Below are 23,449 nucleotides of genomic sequence, written 5' to 3'. Positions count from 1 at the left end.
AAATAGGCAGCTCTATGCAAATGACAAATATTTAAAAAACAAAAGTAGAAATAATTACTTACAACAGCTTACAATGTAAAGAAGGTACGTAATTTCCCTCTGGGAAACTCAGAAAAGGCCATTACTTCTAATAATTGCTTCATATAATAGCAAAGAGAAATTTATACCCTACCCAGTAGTGCTGAATCACACACACAGACACACACGCACACACAAATGTATATAAAATGTATATGTAAGTATATATTCAATATTTAAAATTATATTGTGCAATTTTCGTTTTCCACCAGTTGTCCCCCTAATTTGAGGCTTAACAGTTACACAACAAGGGAAATCCTCTTTTTCACTTGTCAGATGCATTACATTTTCCACCCAGTTACAACCCCCAATATAGTGAACAAATGGCCCATAATATAACAGAGTTTAAACATAACTGATCCAATGTGCATCAGTAGACAAAAACATATTGTATTTATGTAAATAAGATGCTGCAATGTGTGAATTGATTCATATATCATCATTAACTTCTAAGGACTGTACTATCTGTATTGAATTGGAATCAGCCAATTGTTGTTCAGGAGTGGCCTCTTACTGTAAGCTAGGATGAATCAATTAAGCTACCTGCACAGTGGAAAATCTCATATAGTTATAATATGACAATATATGATTTCTGTCTTAATATCTGGACAGTGGAACAATAAATACTATATCATCCAGCTTTATATATCAATTTATATGTGCATTGTTTAGTTTGGTTCAATCTCTTTCTGATTGCTCTAAGAAAATAGTATTCTACAAGCATTGTGCCTATCTGGTAGTTTCTGACTCAGAAGTTTCTGACTTATAGTGAAGCAGTCCCTTCTCCTCTTGAATAAGATCTGGAAATTTGTCAAGTGAACTGCAGTTATATTTCACCTGCCTATTCGTACAGTTTCAACATATCATTTGAGTTCCTGTGGACATAAGCTGACATTTCCCCACTTGCAAATCTTGCTCAGGCATGGACGTTTTTTGCCAGTGTTCACTTTCCAATGCTTATAGATACGATAGCAAGTGCAAATTTAAAGTTTATGGAGTGTTGAGCAAAAATATTTTCATGATTAATATTCATCAAGTGAAGCATAAAATCTAAAACAGAAAAAAAAAACATAAATCAAAATAAGTTTATTAATTAACTCTGGAAAGAAGAAATGAGTTAAATGAGTAGATTTTATTGAAAAATGCTTGCTGGAAAAAGATAAAGCACAACCCCAAATATATGAAAGAATATAGCCCCAAGTAATTATTATATCTTTTGGCCAATGAAAGACTAAGTGGGCTCAAACTGAAAGGAAAAGATACATAATGAAATTAAAGTTGGATACCTCACTGAAAAGGAAAGACAATACAAATAATCTGTATAAGAGGCATAATCATTAGGAAAAACATGTTCTCTGCACATCTTTTCTGCCAAATGTTCTTAATCTCTTTCTCATTTTGGGTTGCATCCTACCATTATTTGCCACAGTATTCTAGTTGGTTGTTACATAATAGAAGCCACATGGCTGACACTCCCCTGCCATTTCTTTAGACAGTATTCTAATATCACAGGAATGTAGCAATAACAAGGGAAGAAATGCTACAATTGCATGGAGAAAGGATGCTCCTTTTAGAGGCCACAAAAAGATAAATGATTTACATTGTTTTCCCAAGGGATCCTTTCATGTGGTTTCTATGTCAATTGGAACCACCAGAGAGCAGCAATCATTATGGATCTTGTAACAACCAACCTGTATTGTTTTTCTCTGCATGATAGATTTCAGCTCAAAAATCTGCACTGGGATTTTATATAGCAAAATTGCAAGGTGATCATGAACCAGAATCTGCAGTTTTGAAATTCCACCACTTATGAGAAATAATCTTGTTATAGACAGCCTGGAAAAAGAGTCTTGAATTACCGTCAGTCTAGAGGGCACAGATAAGATAAAGGACTTTCTCTCCCATCTCCCCTGCCAAGGTCACCAAACCCAAACCTGAATATTTTATAGGTAAATAGCTAAGGGGGGAAGGGGAGGGGGAGGGGGAGGGTAAGGTATAATTCTAGATATAGAAGCATGTTCCCTACTTTTTTTACTCTATCTTCCAATAATGTAATAATTCTCTTCCTGATTCAATTTCTTACTCTTCTCAGCCCTTTATTCTCACAGACATAAACAAGACCTGTTCATACATTCAGTGCAAGAACCACTTCTTGCACAGAAGTTAGTGGAGCCATGAAATTGACCTTGCTCTGAACAGTGAACAGCTTCCACCTGCAACATCCACATATTTATCGTAGATGCTAGATGTTGTGCTTTTAAACCTTGGTAAATGCAGGTTTCTATGTGATTGGGGACACTCATCACATAAAGTTCAAACTAATATATAAATCATGGAGATTGATAGAAGAGAAGGCAATGTCAGTAGCCTTGTTTCACTGAACATTTGTTTAAAGGGAGCTATTGCGCCCTTTTTAAAGTTTCTTTCCCTATTTTCTCTATTGCCTTAAGTGCCATCAATAGGGTGTAGGCTTCTGTCAGACAGTCTTGTTTTGAAAATATTTCATTCAATGCATACACACACACACAGACACACACACACATATTGAGAATAGTAAGTGACTGAGAAAAAGCCCCTATCTTTAGGTGACTGTGTTTCATTTTTTAATAGCCTTTTCAGAGGGAATGCTAAAAATACTTAGTCACTGAATGTCATAATTTTAAGCCATTCTGCACAGTAAAATAAGAGTTTACAACTCCTGAATATCTTAACATAATGATATTAATGTCCCTATATCATTACTCCAATTAACAGATATTTCGGCAAGAGTAATTGAAGATATAGTGTCAATAGCATGCTTTAGGCTGCAATCCAAAGCAAACATTGGGAAATCAGCTTCTTTAACTCAATAGGACTTAGATTGATAGTAGTTTATAGTCAGTCACTTAAAGATCCAGCAGATGTACATAGCAGCTATGAATAGGTACACATTTTGCTGTAGAAAACAAAATATTATTTTATTTTAACACAATTTATTTTTATGTTATATTGTATGTGCATTCTAAGTTTCTTAAAATATCATGCTAATTAATCTGTAATGCCAGGGATACTATTTTCCATCATCAATGCCAAGCATTCATCTCAATTACTATCTATCAAGTCGTTTCATTTTCAACTGATTTCATAGTGAGTTAAGAGACTACAGCACCTAACACATATAAAATATATCTATAGAACTTTATTAAATCATAAGCACAGTTAGCAAAGTTCTCTATTATCCTTTTTACAGATGTTTTTAAAGATATTGATAAAAACACAGAAAATACATCATAAATAATTTGATATTCTTCTATAAAACAAGAGGAAACATAAATAGCAGAACAAGAAGTTTTCCTCAAAAAGCTTATTGAGATGGTCTTCTGAAAATGAATCTAGATCCATGTGAAGCAATACAAGTGTTCCCACACTAAGTAGAATGTTGTAAGAGATTTGCATCAGAGCCTGGCTGAACAAGAACAAATTAGATACAACAGTGGGCATGCTTTAATAAATCTCTAATATCTTTCTCACCTCTAAATCAGATACTCAGCCTTTGTTGTGGCAGGGCATTTACTTACATACAGTAAATCTGCACTGCTTACAAATAATCACTGTGGTATTGTGGCACCAGAACTTGTCTTTAAAAAAATAAGGGTTTATGAATAGTTAAGAGGACTATAAGATTTGAATTTGAATAACCCTAGCTCTCAAATATTTTGACTCATATTTTGTAGAACCTTGTACTTTACGTTTCTACTTCAGGTCAAAAGTTTGCTCCATGGGCCATGTCATGGCAGCAGGTGATAGTGATATGATCATATACAGTGGTACCTCGGCTCACGAACTTAATTCATTCCGCAACTCTGGTCGCAACCTGAATTGGTCGCAACCCGAATCAAATTTTCCCATAAGGTTCAATGTAAATACGGTTAATCCGTTCTGACCCCTACGAATTTGGTCGCCAACCGATTTTGGTCGCGACCTGAATCAAATTTTCCCATAAGGTTCAATGTAAATACGGTTAATCCATTCTGAACCATATGTATTTTTTTTTAAACCACAAAAATATGAAACAAAGTACAGTACAGTACAGTACAGTACGAAGAGAGAGAACACTAACCTTGCTCAAGGCGACTTCTGGCGTGGAGGACAGGAAGGCGGGTCGGGAGGCGGTTATTGTTTGGAGGGAGAGTCCCCCTCCCTGCAGGAAGCCATGACCACGTGTCACAGCAGGGAAAATGGCCACGGATCCTGTTCGTCACCCAATGTGGAGTTCGCGAACGGAAGCAAAATTTTGCGAACGGTGCTGTTCGTGAACTGAATTGTTTGTGAACAGAAGCGTTCGTGACCCGAGGTACCACTGTATAGTGCACAGCTGTGGCTGCTTATACTGAGAAAAAAATGGCAGCTTCTGCAGATCTCTAGAAGTTTTGTTGTGTAGTTTGAACGACAAAAAGTCTTGTGGCATCTTGGAAATTAACAAATATATTATAGCACAAGCTTTCATGAACTGCATTCCACTTCATCAACTTTGTCTTGACAGAGGAAATTATGTAACCATTTCCACATACTGTATTTTGGGGCATGGGTGAGAAAGAGAATAGTAAAAAGAAACATCAGAGGAAAATAAGGCATAGGAGGTATGTAAGAAATAGTTATCACAATATAATTGGGCATTCTTGACAAAGACATTTTGATTTAGTTAGCACATGAAACTAGTATAGTATAAACCAGCTCCTAGTTATATTTAACTCAAAACATTTTCTAGTAGCTGGCAGCACTTGGCTGACCTTGTATGGTCTTAGAAATTAAGCAAGGTCAGGCCTGATGAGTATTTGCAAGAGACAGCATAGGAATTCTAGGACTGTATGCTACTCAAAAAAAAAACTTTATGGAAAAAGGGAGAGGAGATCCAATTTGAAGTTCTTCCTTAGCTATGCATGCTCACTAATGACTGGGCTAAGCACTGTCTCTCAATTCACTCTATCATACAAGGTTGTTATAGTGGTGAAAAATTGGCAGAGAGCGAACATGCTATAAATGCCACTTTGAGCTGCTGGAGGAAGGTGGGATAAAAATCAAACAAACTTGCCAAGAATGTACTTGGACATGACCAGGAGGTCACCAGGAATAGAGCTTGACTTGAAGCAGACTCTTTTCCAGCCCACAATATTCTCTTTTACAGATATGACTCTCAGTACCTAATGCTCCCTATTAATGCACATTATCTGCATGAAAAACTCCTACAGTCAGGTCCAGAAATATTGGGACATCGACACAATTCTAACATCTTTGGCTCTATACACCACCACAATGGATTTGGAATGAAACAAACACAATGTGCCTTAACTGCAGACTGTCAACTTTAATTTGAGGGTATGTACATCCAACTCAGGTGAACGGTGTAGGAATTACAACAGTTTGCATATGTGCCTCCCACTTGTGAAGGGATCAAAAGTAATGGGACAATTGGCTTCTCAGCTGTTCCATGGCCAGGTGTGTGATATTCCCTCAGTACCCCAATTACAATGTGCAGATAAAAGGCCCAGAGTTCAGTTCAAGTGTGCTATTTGCATTTGGAATCTGTTGCTGTCAACTCTCAAGATGAGATCCAAAGAGCTGTCACTATCAGTGAAGCAAGCCATCATTAGGCTGAAGAAACAAAACAAACCCATCAGAGAGATAGCAAGAACATTAGGCGTGGCCAAAACAACCGTTTGGAACATTCTCAAAAAGAAGGAACGCACCGGTGAGCTCAGCAACACCAAAAGACCCGGGAGACAACGGAAAACAACTGTGGTGGATGACCGAAGAATCCTTTCCCTGGTGAAGAAAACACCCTTCACAACAGTGGCCAGATCAAGAACACTCTCCAGGAGGTAGGTGTATGTGTGTCAAAGTCAACAATCAAAAGAAGACTTCACCAGAGTGAATACAGAGGGTTCACCACAAGATGTAAACCATTGGTGAGCCTCAAAAACAGGAAGGCCAGATTAGAGTTTTCCAAATGACATCTAAAAAAGCCTTCACAGTTCTGGAACAACATCCTATGGACAGATGAGACCAAGATCAACTTGTACCAGAGTGATGGGAAGAGAAGAGTATGGAAAAGGAAAGGAACTGCTCATGATCCTAAGCATACCACCTCATCAGTGAAGCATGGTGGTGGTAGTGTCATGGTGTGGACATGTATGCCTGCCAATGGAACTGGTTCTCTTGTATTTATTGATGATGTGACTGCTGACAAAAGCAGCAGGATGAATTCTGCAGTGTTTCAGGCAATATTATCTGCTCACATTCAGCTAAATGCTGCAGAACTCATTGGACGGCGCTTCACAGTACAGATGGACAATGACCCAAAGCATACTGCAAAAGCAACCAAAGAGTTTTTGAAGGGACAGAAGTGGAATGTTATGCAATGGCCAAGTCAATCACCTGACCTGAATCCCATTGAGCATGCATTTCACTTGCTGAAGCCAAAACTGAAGGGAAAATGCCCCAAGAACAAGCAGGAACTGAAGACAGTTGCAGTAGAGGCCTGGCAGAGCATCACCAGGGATGAAACCCAGCCTCTGGTGATGTCTATGCGTTCCAGGCTTCACGCTGTGATTGACTGCAACAGATTTGCAACCAAGTATTAAAAAGGGAAAGTTTGATTTATGATTATTATTCTGTCCCATTACTTTTGGTCCCTTAACAAGTGGGAGGCACATATGCAAACTGTTGTAATTCCTACACCGTTCACCTGAGTTGGATGTACATACCCTCAAATTAAAGCTGACAGTCTGCAGTTAAGGCACATTGTGTTTGTTTCATTCCAAATCCATTATGGTGGTGTATAGAGCCAAAGATGTTAGAATTGTGTCGATGTCCCAATATTTCTGGACCTGACTGTATATTCAGCCTCTTATAACTGCAATATAGGTAGCATGTGTTGAGAAAGATCCCCCCCCCCCAAAGTGTTTGGAAAGCAATAGAGAATATGGACTAGATAAACAGTTTGATTTCATACTTTATGTTTTCTGCACCAATATAGCACCTCAGTATAGTACTTAAAATACTATTGGTAGAAAGATGAATCTTCAGATAGCTTTTCAGAAATGTTTTTCTTCAAAACATGGAAAACAGCCATTATTGAGAGGTGGGGTCTCAGCCACCATTTATACATCACAAAATGGTTTTCACCCTAGGAGAGACGGTTGCATCTCACTGCAAAAACGTTGTTCTAGTTTCAAATTGTTCAGTTCCTAAACTATGCTGATGTTATGAGAAGAGATAGATCTGGTGCTGCTTCTGCAGAGGTGCAAATAAGCCATGTGGATGTGCCCTTAATTACAAAAGGATGGAAACCTCCTGGAGTAAGAATTCTATTGTAAAAATCTCTCTATTCCAAAAGAAGAGAAATACTAAAATTACACATCATATACTAGTATGAGTAAACTGTTTTATGGAAAAATATAATCAGTAATTATATTTCTAAGGTGGTGAATACAGGCAGTCCTCAGGTTAAGAACAAGTTCCGTTCCTAAGTCTGTCTTTAACTTGAATTTGTATGCAAGTCGGAACTCGTACTTATGAATGGGCTGCCTATTACTAAAAATGGTAGACAGCGTTCTCCTTCCTTGAGTCAATGAACCGCTGAAGCCGCACAATGTTTTCATGAACTGCTGAAAATGGGCTGTATATTAAAAAAGCGCAGCTTCAGCAGTTCATGAAAACATTGCATGGCTTCAGTGGTTTGTCGGCTTGAGGAAGGAGAATGCCATCCACAATTTTTAGTAATAGGCAGCCTGTTCCTAAGTATGAGTTGTCCATAAGTCGGACGTTCTTAACCCAGAGACTGTCTGTATACAATTGACAGTGCCAAATCACAAAGAACAGCTTAGCTTTTGACAGGTCAGGTGGAAGAAAAATGTATCAATGTTCCATCCAACTCAGAGTGACTTATTTAATGCAACAAAATAGGTGTCAGCAACCACCAGCAACTTTCAAATAGAAGAAAATGATATCTATGCTGTTACCTGAACACATATTTCTGTCTGTCCAGAAGTCATTGTTGCTTTAGGACTTATCTCTAGCAAGCTTATCCCAATATTCCCTGGTCTTTATCTCATATCATACATTATTTACCCACAAAAAAGATGGTCCCAAAGGATCAGTAGACCAAAAAAAAAATCCCATAAATAAAAATCCTATGCAGTGCTCAGTTTCTATAGCTTGGCATCATAGGATTCTCAACTCCAGATAAAGCTGTGCCGAGCTATTGGGAATTGGGTGGCATACAAATTTGATAAATAAACAAAGCCAAGCAAAACAAAGCATAGCATATGTTAATACAGATATATAAAAGAGATATGTGCATGTACATACATGCACACATACACACACTTAAGAGTTTCGTGCTTCTTGGAATTACCATCAGTTAACAAAGTATTAACAGAAATCTGCAAAAGTGCAGAGGACAAGGCAGCATTTTCATTCAAAGTTCTGTTTAAGAAAGGAGAATCTGCATGGTTGAACTCTATTTGTCCTATTTTTTTTTAAATTGCTCAGTGATATTTGTACTTCCTTCCATATCATTTCATAACTAAAACTGCCTATTTAAAAACATTAGTTTTTATCCAGAATTCATCCACAACTGATGACTTCAACTTGATATAAAAGCATGTAATAACACCAATGAAAATACTGTAGTTTTTTTTTTTTAAATAGATCTCTGCCAAATTTCTGATGTACTTGTGCTGTCTTCATCTTTTCCAACATCCAACCACATTCCTAGAACCTGTCAAACAGTGTGCATTTTAGCACTTACTAAAAAGCACTGGGCAAAGCAATGGCTCAAGCCATTTAATTAACACTTTTTATGCTTAACCAGGACAACAGTTTTCCTCCTGAACTGGATTAGCAACTGACTCCAGAATTTTGAAGTCCCTGGTTACTAACATGCACATGTCTGTAACTGATGTACTTTTGATAACCTATTTTAGGAAAGAACTCTGGAACATATTTATCTAGGACAGTGCTCCACTAAATATTGAGGGATATACTTCTGAGTAACCCAGCTAGGCAACAGTAAACCATTTCTGTATTGTTGCAAAGAAAACTAAATGGATGAAGTCACCAGGAGCAGAGTTTGACTTGAAGGAGATTTTTAAATTTTATTTCTATCCATGGAAGAAACATTATTTATAGGACAAATTATTCTAAAATATAAATGCAGCATCACTGCATACCTTGAGAAGTAACATTTTTATACCTTTTGATATAGGAGAAAGTAACTAAACATTATATTAATAATTCAATTATTTCTCTTCTCAAAGGATAGAATATGATTCCATGCCAGTCCAAACTAGAATTACAGAATTGGAAGGGTTCATTTAGGCCACAAAATCCAGTCTCCTGCTCAGTGTAGAAATCCAAACTTAAGCAATCCTAACAGATGGATGTCCAGCTTCTGCTGGAAAACATTCAGTAAAGGGAGGTTTTCTTTGGGTAACTGTCAAACTACTCTGTTGGGACATTCAACTGGAATCTGCCTTCCTGTCATTTAAATTCATTATTATGTCTCTTGCTCTCTGGTCTTGACCTTTGCATAACAACTTTCTAGGTATTTTAGGAATGCTGTCATATCCCTCCTTAGTCTTCTCTTCTCAAGGCTTAATGCACCCAACTCCTTCGATTTCTCTTCATATGACTGTTTCAATCATCTTTGTTACACTGATCAGCCTTGTTACACTTCCTTAAATCTGGTCCAGTTTCTTTGAATTATTCTGAAGGTGCAATGCCCAGAACTGGACATGTTCTCAAGGCAGGATTTGATCAAGCAGAAGAAAGTGAATTTTTTATTCCCCATGATTTGGAAGCTGTACTTCTCTTGATGCAGTCTAAAATTGCATTTGCCTGTTTTGCAGACACATACTATAGTACAGTATTGGCTTATATTTTCTTTATGGTCTTTTATTATTTCAGTATTTTTTTACAAGTATTATTACCAGTGCAGCTATATCCCATTCTATACCTATACATTTGATTTCTGTCTCCTAAGTGAAAATCTTTGCACTTATCTCCATCAAATTTCATTCTATTAATTTCACCATTTTTCTAACCTATACAGTCCATTTTGAATTTTATCTGTGTCTTCTAGATTCTTAGCCATCCCATCTAATCTTATGTCATCTGCAAATTTGATAAGCTTTTCCTCTACCTCTTCACCCAAGTCATTAATAAAAATGTTGAAGAAATATTGGATATAACCTTGTGGCACTTCACTTAATATCTCTTTCCAATTTGGTAAGGAACCATTAATGAGCAGTATGTATGGTTTTTAAGCCAGCCATATATCCATTTATTTGTCACACCATCCAGCCCATGTTTAACCAGTTTCTTAACAGCTATATAGACAACTTCCATCAAATCAACTGGGGCTGAGCCTTCATTGAAAAAACACAGTTTACAACATGCTAACAGGGTTGTGGTTACTTGTACCTAGGAAGGCATGTGGTTCCAAGTATGAGTACTACACAGACCTGTTGTCTGGTCTACTTTCTGTGTACCTCTTGAGGGGAGAAGGGATTCTTAACAGTCCCTCCCAAGATGACCAGACTAGAATGGCATGGCATTTTCTGATATATTTGTCAAATGTTTTTCTGAAATCAAGCAATTACATCTATAGTATTCACACCATATACTGTATATAGGAAATTACTTGATCAAAAAATGAGATATAGTTAGCCTGTCAAGACCTGTTCTTTTCACATCCATGTTAACTTCTGGTAATTACTGTTTTAAAGGTGTTTACAGATCAATCTGTTTATGATCTGCTCTGGAATCTTCCCTGGTATTGATGTCAGACTGACTGGTTTGTAGTTCTCTGGGGCCTTCTTTCCCCCCTTTTGAAGGAAGAATGTTTGCTGTCTTCCAGTCACCTGGCACTTCACCAGTACTGCAGGGTTTCTTAATAAATGGGTTTGGTATAGCAACTCTTAGTACTCCCACCTAAAATGGACTTTGGCTGTGTGCTGGCTATGATTTCAAGGAGTTGTAGTTTCAAAGTATTTGGATGGCACTCCATTAGTAAGTTAAATGCAGAACTCTGGTTATGTGGTTTATTTTTAGCTGCCATCCTAATTAAAGACCACCTATCTGCAGTACTTCTTCTTATCCTACTCTACTGAGAGATAAATTGTTAAGGACTCCTAAAGCAGAACACTGCAGCATTTCCTATTTGGTTTACTGGGCAGAGCACCAATTTTTCTCTTACTCTAGAACCGCGAACTATTTATTCTGTGCTGGTTCATATCAGAGAAATATGATTAAAAGAAGATGGAAAGTTAGTTTGTATTACTTAGGGGTTAAGGCACTTGAAATAGTGCATTTTTAAAATGAAAGAAAGTTAAAATTACCTAACCACAATTGGAATAATGGATGTCAGATAAAGCAAGGTTAATAGCAATTTTTATTTATGCAATTAAACTGTGCAATTAAATTGTTAGAAAAGCTAACCAACAAACCAATAATCTGTACTTAAAAATTGTGACATTTTTGATGATCCCTATTTTTCCTCCACATTGTCTTCATGTAACATTCCATATGGCCATAAATTTTTCAAGTTCATAATCTTTACTATGATTGTTACTTTAAGAGGATCATAGGACTCGACAAATGTTAAAGAAAGCCTGTTTAGAGGAGATATGTTAGCTTCTTCATTTTGGATTACCCCAATACACAAGAATCCTTAGGAAAGATTTGGCTGTCCTGAAGTTTATCAAACTGCAAACAAGAACATTTGACCTGCTGTTGAAACTTCTCTGCTATCCTGCCTCTCATCTGCCTCAGAGCTTCCCTCAGTATTTATTCTTATACAGAAGACTACATACACTTATAACTTCCCATGTCTATCTGCAGGCCTCCACTGATTGGTCTTAAGGAATTAGAAAGAGGTGGATGAATACACTGAATTATCCTTCAACAATATTGTCTTCTGCCCTGTGCAGAACGTTTTCCCACATTTATCCAACATGTTGTCTCCTTTTTCTTAAATCTTTCCCCAAAAGCTTTCCTGAGTCCACTCTGATTTATCTATTCTGGATTTACTTCTACTAGAGTAGTCCACTTACTTCACAATCAAATCCAGATCTTTCCCACTGTCATTACTGCTCTGCTTAGTTTATAAACCTACTGGGCAGGCACCCTATTTCAGTTCTGCATTCTGTAGAGTGTTTAACACTTGCTGTTGATGAGTTACTAATAATAACCTAACCTTGAGCAGCACAAGCAACAGACAGATGGTTGACTGTAAAAATAAAACATTTTTTTAACGTGCATTTTAACATCAGACTTCTGTATTACTCATGCTGGAAAGAAAACTACTAGCACAGCCAGAGTTTATAAAGTACAGCAATTTCGAAGAAGAACTGTATTCTAAATCACACCTAGGTAGGATTTCTTTTGAGTACTATTGCTGCAATCTATATGCCTTTTTGGCTCAGTACAACAGTAGATCAAACCTCACCTTATCTCCTGTTAGAAGAGAATTTCAGTGAACTTCTGAAGCATGACTTCCTAGAAGTAAATCTAAGCATAAAATTTATAGGAATAGGACTCAGGAGGGACTAAATTTTGCTTAATCTGATGCCTTATTCCTGCTTAATTTACAATTAATGTTCCTTTTGAATAGGATTAGGGGTAGTATTCTTTTGGAATAAAATAGGTAGATTCCTGCTTGCTTTTGGCAGCTGAGCTGTAAGGGTAGACACTGGGTTGTTGTTTTTTTTGCAAGCCCTCCTAAATTGTCCTTTGTCAGAATGAAAGTCAAGGTAATTAGTAGCATGACTGGAGTACCACCTTCTCATTAAGGAATTTTTATTTATGAGGATGAAAGCAGATAAAAGTTTTAGGACTCTGATAAATCTTCACTTATCACTAAGTTCCAAAAAACTCAGTAAGACCTATTTGTGAGTAGACATGTCTAGGATTGCACTGCTAATGTGGCAGAGGATTTGAATACACTTTTTCCCCCTTGAAGAAAACAAATGTTCCATAATCCAGTGAAGGGGCTGCCAAACCACTTCCACTATATATTTATTAGACAATTATACCCTAAATATTTTTTTGTAAATTCTTCTGCTTATAGACTTGGGGATTGAATCCTAAAATATCTAACGGCATCAGAAGAAAAGTTTTCATTCTTTCCTCCATCTGCAGTTTTCCTACATCCCATTCCCACACAAAAATTCTCTCTCAAGAGCCACTGGGAATCTTCTGAGATGGAATAATGTAAGTTCTGGAGAAAGAACAGAATGGAGAATACACATTACATTAACTCCATTAAGGCTGCAAATCTCTTCTGCCTACCCAAAAGCAAATCTCACTGAACTCAACAGGAGCTTATTCTGAACAGATACGTATATTCCATCTTCCCACACCTCACTCCACATAATTCAAGAATGTCCTCAGCCTCCAAAAGAGGTTTCAAGGGAAACAGGTGATGCAAAACAAAGGGCAGAACTGCAAACTTTCCTTCTGTGAATCATTAAATTAACCTTTCTAATATCTGTAACTCTGTCTTCTCCCAGACTTTAAATTCTATCTGAAGTGTTCACATCAGCTGAACTGCTAAATTCAAATATGGAATCCCACATTTGACAGGATTCACTTGATGATTCACTTGATGCTAACTGCTCTGTGCTGCTAGTAAAATTATATTGCTATGACTAACTGCAATGCAAACAAAGGAACAATAGCTGTGAGGGTTATGCAGAAACAGATCCAGAAATGGGATGTAGAATACTAAGTAGTTTTTGATTGACTGCATATGTAAAGGTTTGATCCACTGTATGACTTGTAATTCACATAGCAAATACTGTTTCCAAAATAAACATGAAAAATATGAGATATTAAATAGAAATGTCTTGGCATTTCTTTCTCTATATTTCTTTTGCTAATCTACTAGGCTTTTCTCAAAGTTTGTTTATGCTTTGTAATTAGAAACATATTTTCTCCCTTAAAAACTATTTGCTACATGTTTAAAATGAGCTGTGTTTAAAAACATGATATATTTAGCCCCAGCTATAACACTGGGTTATAGAGTTCAAGGGTTGATTCCTCACAGAGATTTTCCAGGCAAAATCCTTCAGCTCTAGTGCCACTCCATCCAGAATCAAAGATGGAAAGCCACCAACTCCAGGATCTGGGGGACCCAAAACCCATAAACACTCAGTTTTGGCAGGGTTGAGCTCCAACCCTCTCAACCTTTTGTTCCCCATCTAGACCCTCACAGCCTCCAGAACCTGGGAAAGAACTTTGACAGCTTCACTTGGGGGGCCAGGGAGAGAGATGTAAAATTGGTATCATCTGCATATTGATGATACCTCACCCTGTATCGACAGATGACTTCCTCCAATGACTTCATTTAGATACTGAAAAGGAGGCAGGAGGGAATAGAGCCCTGAGACACCCCACAAAGCAGGGGCCTAGGGATCAACCGCTCCCCTCCCATCAACACCAACTGGAACCAGTCTTGGAGGAAGGAGAACCACCACAGAACAGTGCCCCCCACTCCCAACTCCTCCAGCTAGTCCAGAAGGATACCAATGCCATCAAAGGCCACCAAGATATCAAGAGCCAGGATAGATGCACTCCCCCCATCCCAAGCTCACCACAGGTCATTGACAAGTGCAAAGCTATCTTCGTACTGTACCATGGTCAGAATGCTGACTAGAAAGGGTTCAGATAATCCACTTCCTCCTGGACCCTCTGGGCCGACCACCTTCTCAACAACCTTCCCTAAAAAGGGAAGGTTGGAGATTGAACAAAAATTGTCCAGATCAGCTGGATCCAAGGATGGCCTCTTAAGGAGGGGGCATACCACTACCTCTTTCACATCTGGAGGAACCACCCCCTCAGAGAGGAATTTACCACTGCATAGATCCACCTGCATGCTCCCTCCCTGGTGGCCTTGACACAGATGCCCCCACCTACAGCTTTGAGGACCCTGCCCACTTCCTCAGGACTATGAAGCTTGAATTCCTCCCAGATAATATCATAAGATTGTACTTCAGTCATCTCCATAGGACCTGCCCAACTGGAGCAACTTTTTCCACCAGGTGTCAACAATATCCTAACAACGACCCCACAGATGCCCCACCAATCTTTCCTGATGCATAAGGTACTGGGTTACCCTGAATAGGGCCTCTGGCTGACACCTGGACAATACTGTGGAGAAATAAACTTTTTTTGCCACCCTTATCCCCACAAGGTAGGCTCCAACAAGGACTCTCACCTGTGTCTGGTTGGATTTGGTCCTAGTTTTCTGCCAGTGGTGCTCTAGGCATCTTTCTGTCCCTCACCCAGGGCCCTCTGAAAAGCAGGTGACATACTGGGGTCTGCACTCAGAGAGAGCACACATAGGTGTGATCTGATCTAAGCCTGCTGCCACTGCCTCATTCCAGGTGGCGACCAAGGTCTCAGTCAAACCATGTACCAAAACCTCAGAAAAAAACCCAAGCTCCCTCTGAAACCCAGTGGGTTCCACTAGGTGCCTGCAGTGGGCTGATTGAATAGGTCTTGCCTCCTTGTGGAGGGGGTGGTGGTGCTATGGTAAACTCCAGAACTCCAGAGTCATCAGATAGTGATCTGTCCATGAGAAGGGACAGATGGCAACATCCCCCAACTCCAAATCACACACTACCCTGAAACAAAAACCAGGTCCAATGTGTGCCCCCCCCACTGTGGGTGAGACCCACAATAAGCTGGGTCAGGTCCAAGGTTGTCATGGTGTCCATGATTAAGCTGCCAATCATTGTTCTGGTATTTGTTGCACAAAGTCTTGTGCTTTCTCTCATTCATTTGCTCCTTGCGCATGAGTAGTCTTTCTGCCAACAATAGTGGAAGTTCCATACCCTTCTATATTCAGAAATTTTTCCTCTTTTTTCTCCCTCACTTGGCTCCAGTCTTTTTTCTTTTCCACATCTAAAGTTGAGGGCTTATATATATTTCTGAGCTAGCTCTCTGCCTTCTTTTCCTCATTTTATCCCCTTCCCCTTGGTTGCCCTTTTGGGGCTAGTGCTACTTAAAATTGGAGCCAATGTGTCTAGGATTAAGAACTTCCCTATCTCCCAAACCTGCACCACTGTTTACCCTATCATCCTTCAGTCTAGCTGTTTAATTCAACAACTTTAATCTTTCCTCCCTTGCACCTGACTTCCCTGCAACCCTTTGCGTGCACGTAAGTCTGACTTAAGGTAGGCATTATTTAAAAATCCCTTGTTCCTCAGCTGAAATAATGTTCTCAGTACTCTATTTTGAACTGAGGACCAATATCAAAACCTGTTTTTGGTTAAAAATTATATACTCTTAGATGAGTGCAATAAGTATTGTCCCAAGACAAACAGACCTGCTATACATACAGTAGGTGATATTTAGCAAAATATTCCCTTTCTATAATCTGCAGTGTAAGTACAGTTTATTACTGTTTGAAGGATTTGGCAAATGTGCCCATTTAGCTAATAGGAACTGAGAACTAAAAATTTTTCTAAGAATTTCACTGATTCTAATATAATTTCTTCCTTTTTTTATCCCTAATTATCATTCTGATGCCTTTTGTAATAAGTAATAAATGTTTGTACTGTCTCAGAGTATATAGAGGGTTGTTTACAAAGAACCTAGGCGTGCCTTGTATTTTCCATTATGGCACTCTGGTGTGCTGATTCAAGAATCCATTTTGTTCTAGAAAGGACCTCCAGGCCAGAGCTCAGGGGAAGGGTCTGTTAAGAACATGAAGGACTGGATGCCTAGGGCTGGATTTCAGAGGTTAAGGGCTCACAGCCTTATTGAAAGAAATTTGATTTAAGGTACTGTAGTTGAATACATATTAGTTTATCTCATGTATTTCAGTAGGAACTGATTACAACTAAAATTTGCATGTTACTGTTTTACTTGGAGGAGGCAACCTAGCTGTAGCCAATTCAATTAATTATATATGCTACAAATAGTAAATGTAAGTATATACTTTTATTTTAAAAGGTATGATGATTCATTATTATACTCAGTTACAGGAAAGATTATACCATACCATAATTGGTATAGTCATTTTGCACTTGGTGGTATTATCTGTGCTTTGTCAGAGAATACAGCATTCTGCTTACTGGAGGCAAACTTCCCTTTAATAAGATTTAGTAGCCAATTATTCAAGACAGTAGTCAATATTCTTTATGACTCCTCTGTGATTATCATTGGGATTCCAGATATCTATTTTCTGCAGTGATTTTGGGAGTGACGGATGTACTGACATGCTAAATCCTGTAAACCAGACTTTAAATGTACTGTTAATCCAAGCATACCAGCAGATTACTACAAGGAGAACAACAACGGTGTTAATGAAAGTAGAGGCAGAAGTTCCAAACCATTTGTTTATAAAGACGTTCTGGTTCTGCTGGCCAAGCTTGCAGCTATTATTTCTGTGGATAAACAACTAGGCAATTGACCTGTTACTCTGATATTTCCTTCTCTAGAAATAGATAATAAGTGAAGAAAATATAAGCAAATTTGTACAATGTATTCTAATCTGGAAGGAATATAGTTCATAGCTGTCATTATTTTATAACAAGGATAGAGACAGAGTGTATTTATTTATTTGATTTCTAAGTGCTACAATCATATGGCTCAGTTGTGTACAGAACACAATTATGAACATAGAATAAAACAACAGTGTATAATTATAACAAGTGTAACACCAAAAATAAAACCAACAGTATAATTGGAGGAGCTATATAAACATTCCTATGACAGGCTCCAAACTAATTGAAAGGGGTCTCCCAAAGAATTCCATCTTAACTGGCTTCTGGAAGGCCAGCAAGGGCTAATCTAATTTTTACCAGGACAGCTATTCCATGCTAAGGGGAGCATCATGGAAAAACATCTCCTCCTGGCCTCAGCCCGATTTCACAGTAGTAGAGAACCCCCTGCCCATTTTTTTGAGAGGTATTTATCAATTCTAGCTAAAGGCAGTCCTGAAGGTATCTTGGCACCAAATATAAGCTTTATAAATTAAAAAGAAGCACTTTTTAACATTCAGAAACCTATTTGCAGAAACCTATAATGCAGGGCCACAGGGGTAAAGTATTTATGGCAGATAGTGCCGCTTAACATACAGACTCAGCATTTAAATCAGTTGCAGACAGCCCCATGCAGAGAGCATTGCAGTAGTCTATCCAAGTGGTGAAGACAGCATGAGTTATTGTTGCAAGGTCCTTCAATTCAAGGTGGGGCTGTAATGAATGCCCCGTTGGGCAAAGGTCTTCCCAGACACCAGCAGTAGCTATGAGTCCAGATGGACACCAAAGTCATGAACCTGCTCCCTCAGATGCAGTGCCACTTTTTCAGGTGAAGCACCAGAGCCTTGTGGGATGAACAGCAATTCTGTCTTGCTTCGGTTCAACTTCAGCCTGTTTCTTCCCATCCAGACCTCAACAGCCACCAGGCACTGGGCAGAACTTCATCTGCATTGTCAGTGCAACCCACTGTGGCAATGTACAGTTGGACAAGGTTGTTGAGGAAGTGGAAGGCCTGCCACTTTAATGGGCTCTGGAGGAAGCAAATTATCTGGCACTATTTCAGAAAGAAACTGCAGGCCAGTTATAGTAATAAGACAGCATTAATCAGACTTGTATATTATTTCTCACAGGCTTGAGATAGGGGTAGTGTATCTGTTCTGGCTCTCTCAGCAGCTTTCAAAACTGCTCATTGTATCCTTGGGGGCCAGCTGAGAGGGTTGGGAGTGGGGGACATGTTTCTTCCGTGGTTCTCTTCCGTCATCCAATACCAGTTCCAGTTGTGTTGGTAGGGTGGGAGAGGTCCAGTTCTAGGCCTCTGCTTTGCAGGGGGGCACAGGGCTCAAATCTCTCTCTGCTCATTTTTAACATTTACATGAAGCTGCTGGGTGGGTTCATCCACTGGCACAAGGTTAAGCTTCATTGCTAACAATATTTAGTTATACATCTCTGTCTCTGATCATCCAAGTGATGCTGTCAAGGTGCCTTCCCAGTGCCTGACAAAACAGAGCGGCTTTAGAGCCTCCCATATCTATAAATCTTCCATTGTTAATTCTAGATGGGATTACACTTCCCCAGAGTTGTTGCACAATGTGGAGGTTCTCCTGAACTCACAGCTCCTGCTTGAGGAGCAGGTGGCAGCTGTGGCCAGGAGGGCCTTTGCACAAATGCATCTTGTGTGCTAGATGCATTCATTTCTAAATTAGAAGGTGCTGATCATCTTTACTACATCCCAATTTGACTACTGCAATACTTTCTACATAGGGCTGCCCTTGAAGAGCATTTGGAAGCTTCAACTAGTCCAAAATGCAATGGCATGTGCATTATAGGGCACACCACGACACACTTATGCAACACCCTGCTACATGAGCTGTACTGGCTTCCAGTAGACTTCTGGGCTCAATTAAAAATGCTGGCTATCATCTTTCAAGCCTTATATGGCATAGGGCCAAGTTACTTGTGGGGACTATCCTTGGTGGTTTCTGCCACTTCCAGCTGATCCAGCAGAGTTGGCATGCTCCAGGTCCCTCATCAGTGTCACCTGGTGGGATCTAGGAAGCATGCTTTTTCTGTCATGGCCCTTCCTTATAGAACAACCTTCCACTGAAATTTGGACAGCCCTGCTCCCATTGGCCTTTTGAAGGCCTTGAAGATTTGGCTTTTTCCCCAGGTACTAGGGCCAAGATATTAGTGGAGCCTGACATGTGCATGTCTCTTATACAATCAGGAAGTTTTTTTATATGGGCCTTGATTTGGATTTTTTAACGTTATGTTGTTGGTTTACTGTTTTTTTTTTTGCTCACAACCCAGAATTCCATAGGTTAGATGGGCAGCTATATAAATAAATAATACCATACCCTGAACTAACAAATTACAATGGCTTCATGTAGATATTAAAAGTGAATAAATAAGTAAGGGAGAAAGAACTGAGCTTTGTGGAATTTTGCACGTAAGAGGGCACCAGGCTGATCTTTCTTTACCTACAACCATCAGCCAGAACTGCCTAATAAGGAAGAAATGGAACTACTGGAGCACAGTGTCCCTAATTCCCAATCCCTTCAGATGGTTGAGGAGGATATCATGGTGAATGATATCAAAGGCAACAAAGAGGCCCGATAGGACCAGAAAGGGGACATTCCCGTATCTAGATCTTGACAAAGATCATCTATGAACACAACCAATGTAGTTTTCACCCCATGCCCAAGCCTGAATCCTGACTGAAAAAGATCCAGATAATCCTCCTCCTCCTCCTCCTCCTCCTCCTCCTCCTCCTCCTTCTCTAGACTGCCTCCCCACCATCATCTCAACAACCTTCCCTTCCAGTTTTCAAATACTGTTTTCAATTACTGCAGTTAGTACAAATGTGAGTTACTATTCAGACATGCCATGTATAAAATAGTATGTTTATGTACAAAAATAATGTTATAGCCATGAGCAAATGGTTCTTCAAGTGACATTTAAAAATATCTCTGATAGCAAAACAAGAAGAACTTTCTTTAAAAACCCTTCCTATATACATACTGATACCAGCTGAAGATCACACGTCTTTCAGTGGTTTTCATAGTCAGGGGATTCTTGGATGTTAACTAGCTGCTGAGATCACACTAGTTAATGTTCAGTTCAAACAGCTGTGCTGTACATGTTATTCACTCATTAATTAAACAGGCATATACATTTTTCCTCAAGAACCAGACTTAACTAAGAATTTAGTATAAATAAATAATCATTCTTTGATTATTTTAAGCAGGAATAATCCTTAATTGTTGTAACTCAAAGCAGCAAAAGGTTTATTATTTCCACATCATAAAGAGATGTTCTCTATACCCAATGCCTAATGTAAACTTGGCAAAGCTGGGAAGCAATGAGAAAGGAATAACTAGTACATAAAAAATCTTAATTCCTGCTGTGCTCACTTATATGATATTCAGGGCTTAATTAGCATTAGATTTGATTTGTTAAGGAGATTTCTGATTTCAGTGTGCTATTCATTTATTTTATAAAATGCTCCCAATTCTGTTGTAAATATGGGAAATGGAAAGCTTATTTTTTCCTGTTTTCAAATCTGTTAGGCATAAAGAAGGGATGTAGCTGTACCTTGAGAAGAGGTCACTTTAAAATAGATATCTCTTGATAAGTAAATTCCTATGCCCAGTAAAACTAAATACCATCATGCCCCACACATACACCAGCTTAATTGCTTGCCAGGTTTATTTGTAAGTGCATAAACACTCCTGCAGAAAGAAATCATATTATTTTAAATCCTGGATGTAATGGTTTTTACAGACTGCCCTCACCAAATAATAAAAAAAAAGTAGATTCAAAATATGTTAAGCCAGCTACACTGCATATGGAGGGCTTCCTGTTCATTCCATTGAACAGCACTTGAACTCCTGTGCCCAGACACTGCCATCACTGAAGTTAAGTTTCTGTAATATAAATCAAGGTTCACCAACCTTTCAGATGGTGGGCAGCATTGTACACAAACTCACACAATGTTGAGGATGCTGACACAAATTATGAAAATGAAAAAGTGACTAAAATCTCTCAAAGTTGCATATGAGAATGGAGAGAACTCGAAAGATTTGGCTGTCAAGAGATTTCAGCTACTGTACTTTGTTTTTAAAAAACTGTTTTGATATTGCCATAGGCACCTAGTTGCTAATCTCCAGTTTAATTTATGTCATATTACATCTACTCTGCAGGGTGTTTGTGTAGATGCCTTGTGTGTGCAAGTGTTTGCTGAAATTAAGAAAACCAGAGTGACATTTGCTCCGACTACAGAGATCTAACCACAGCACACATAGCTTGGCCATTTTTATTTTGCAAAAAAGCAACCACAACTCCCTAATCCAGGATGGATTGCTGATTCAGAATGGGGTTTATGTCAGTTTTTCCCCCTCTGTCATTTTGTGTACAAAAAGAACAGAAAGGAAACTTTTCAGCAGAAAAACCAGTACAAGGCCCCACTTTAGACTGCCTGTCACTATCACATTCATGCTCCAAAACAAAGGATGGTTGTTCAGCCTGACACCAAGATTTCCTGAACTAATAATCTTCTAAAACCAGAATTGGACTGGTTCCTTTGTCCAGAAATTCTAATAAGGACAGCTTGTATGGCTGCCAAAATAATACCTGAGAAGGCTGGGATTAATGGCAGGTTTAGAAAGTGGGATACATTTTGAGAAGGCCAAGAGTTCAGTAAATTTGAAAAGCACTACTCTATGCAAATGCCCTAACAGCTCAAACAGCTACCACTGCTCATGTCCCACAAAGTTATGCTTAATGACTCAGCTTCAACATTTTTGCAGCATGTAAAATAACCAGATAGAAAAAGCTTTACATTTCGAGCCCAAGGTTAGTGAGATTACCCCCTTTTCAACTCAATCCAGGGTCAGAGGTTCACCCCCTTCACTGAAACCCACCAAGTTCTACCCATCGTACCCCCCTTCCCAACAACTCCTCTCTGGCTCTGTCCCCCGGCTCCGGCTCCTGTCCTGCTATTGTTTTAACTTCAGCCAGCCGGCAACCCAGGCAGTCGGCGACGAGGATTCGTCCAAGCGGCTCTCTTTGTAGAAGCTTCTCCCGCTGCCGGCAGCAACGGCGGCGGCAGCAGCCTCAACTCTTGTACAAACAGGGTTTCTTTGTAGCTTGGCTAACGCTTGCCAGCGCCCCCGTGCCTATCGACGAGTTCGGATCTTCCTTCCCACTGAGCGACCTCCTCCCTCAACGCCAACTCAACTCTTCCTTCCTTCGAACTTCAGATTTTTCTGGGAATCCCCCGCCCCAACCTCCGGCTCCCCTCCGACCAGGAGTGCGCCTCCTCGACTTCCCCTGCTTTGCGCGGGAAGCCCTCCAGAGCCTCGGTGGTGCCAGCGGGGCGATCCCAGTTCCTGCTCACCAACGGCGCCCGGCGGAACGGGTCCGTTTCCTCGCCTCGGGCTCTGGAAACCAACCCGGTTCCAGGCGGCCGGAGACCGGGCTGCTGTCTTGGCGATCTCCCGGGCGCCTGGGGGGCTGTCGGAGAAGGGTCCCATTTCGCCCCTCGCGCACGTCCCTCTCCATTCTTAGAGAAGCGCCAGTCAGCGCCTCCTTCGCCCACCCGTCACTCACCTGCTCTTCCCGGGCCACCGGGCGTGCAGCTTCCTGCGTTGACAGCTCCCTTTTGTTTTCCCCTCCCTCCTCAGTCTCCGCAACGATTGCCGCTGCGCCCGAGAGCCACGTGAGTCAGCCGGGCGGGCAAGCTGGGCTGCTCTGGCGATGGGCGGTCCCGGTGCGCAGCAGCAGCAGCCGCAGCAGGGAACGAAGCCAATGGCCAGAACCCAGCCCGGAGGCGGGGTGCGCCG

General features: G+C 39.8%; 1 protein-coding gene across 5 annotated transcripts in view; it reads right to left on the bottom strand.

Annotated features, from left to right (window-relative positions):
• Window positions 1-23,354, bottom strand: part of MAPRE2 (microtubule associated protein RP/EB family member 2) — an 88,228-nt gene extending 64,874 nt beyond the window's left edge. For 3 of the 5 annotated variants that reach the window (XM_088130927.1, XM_007421287.4, XM_088130928.1), the window contains exon 1: window positions 23,217-23,354. The gene's annotated coding sequence lies outside the window, so the exon portion shown is untranslated. The other 2 variants (XM_088130929.1, XM_088130930.1) reach the window with 2 other exon arrangements.
• Between the last annotated feature and the right edge of the window lie 95 nt (window positions 23,355-23,449).

The sequence above is a fragment of the Python bivittatus genome, unplaced genomic scaffold (genome assembly GCF_059951505.1).
Source record: "Python bivittatus isolate LINGU-HERP-01145 unplaced genomic scaffold, Pbiv_v1 ctg000840_np1212, whole genome shotgun sequence".
Classification (NCBI taxonomy): domain Eukaryota; kingdom Metazoa; phylum Chordata; class Lepidosauria; order Squamata; family Pythonidae; genus Python; species Python bivittatus.
The sequence above is the reverse complement of the archived record's forward strand: the minus strand, read 5'-3'. Positions and strand labels throughout refer to the sequence as shown.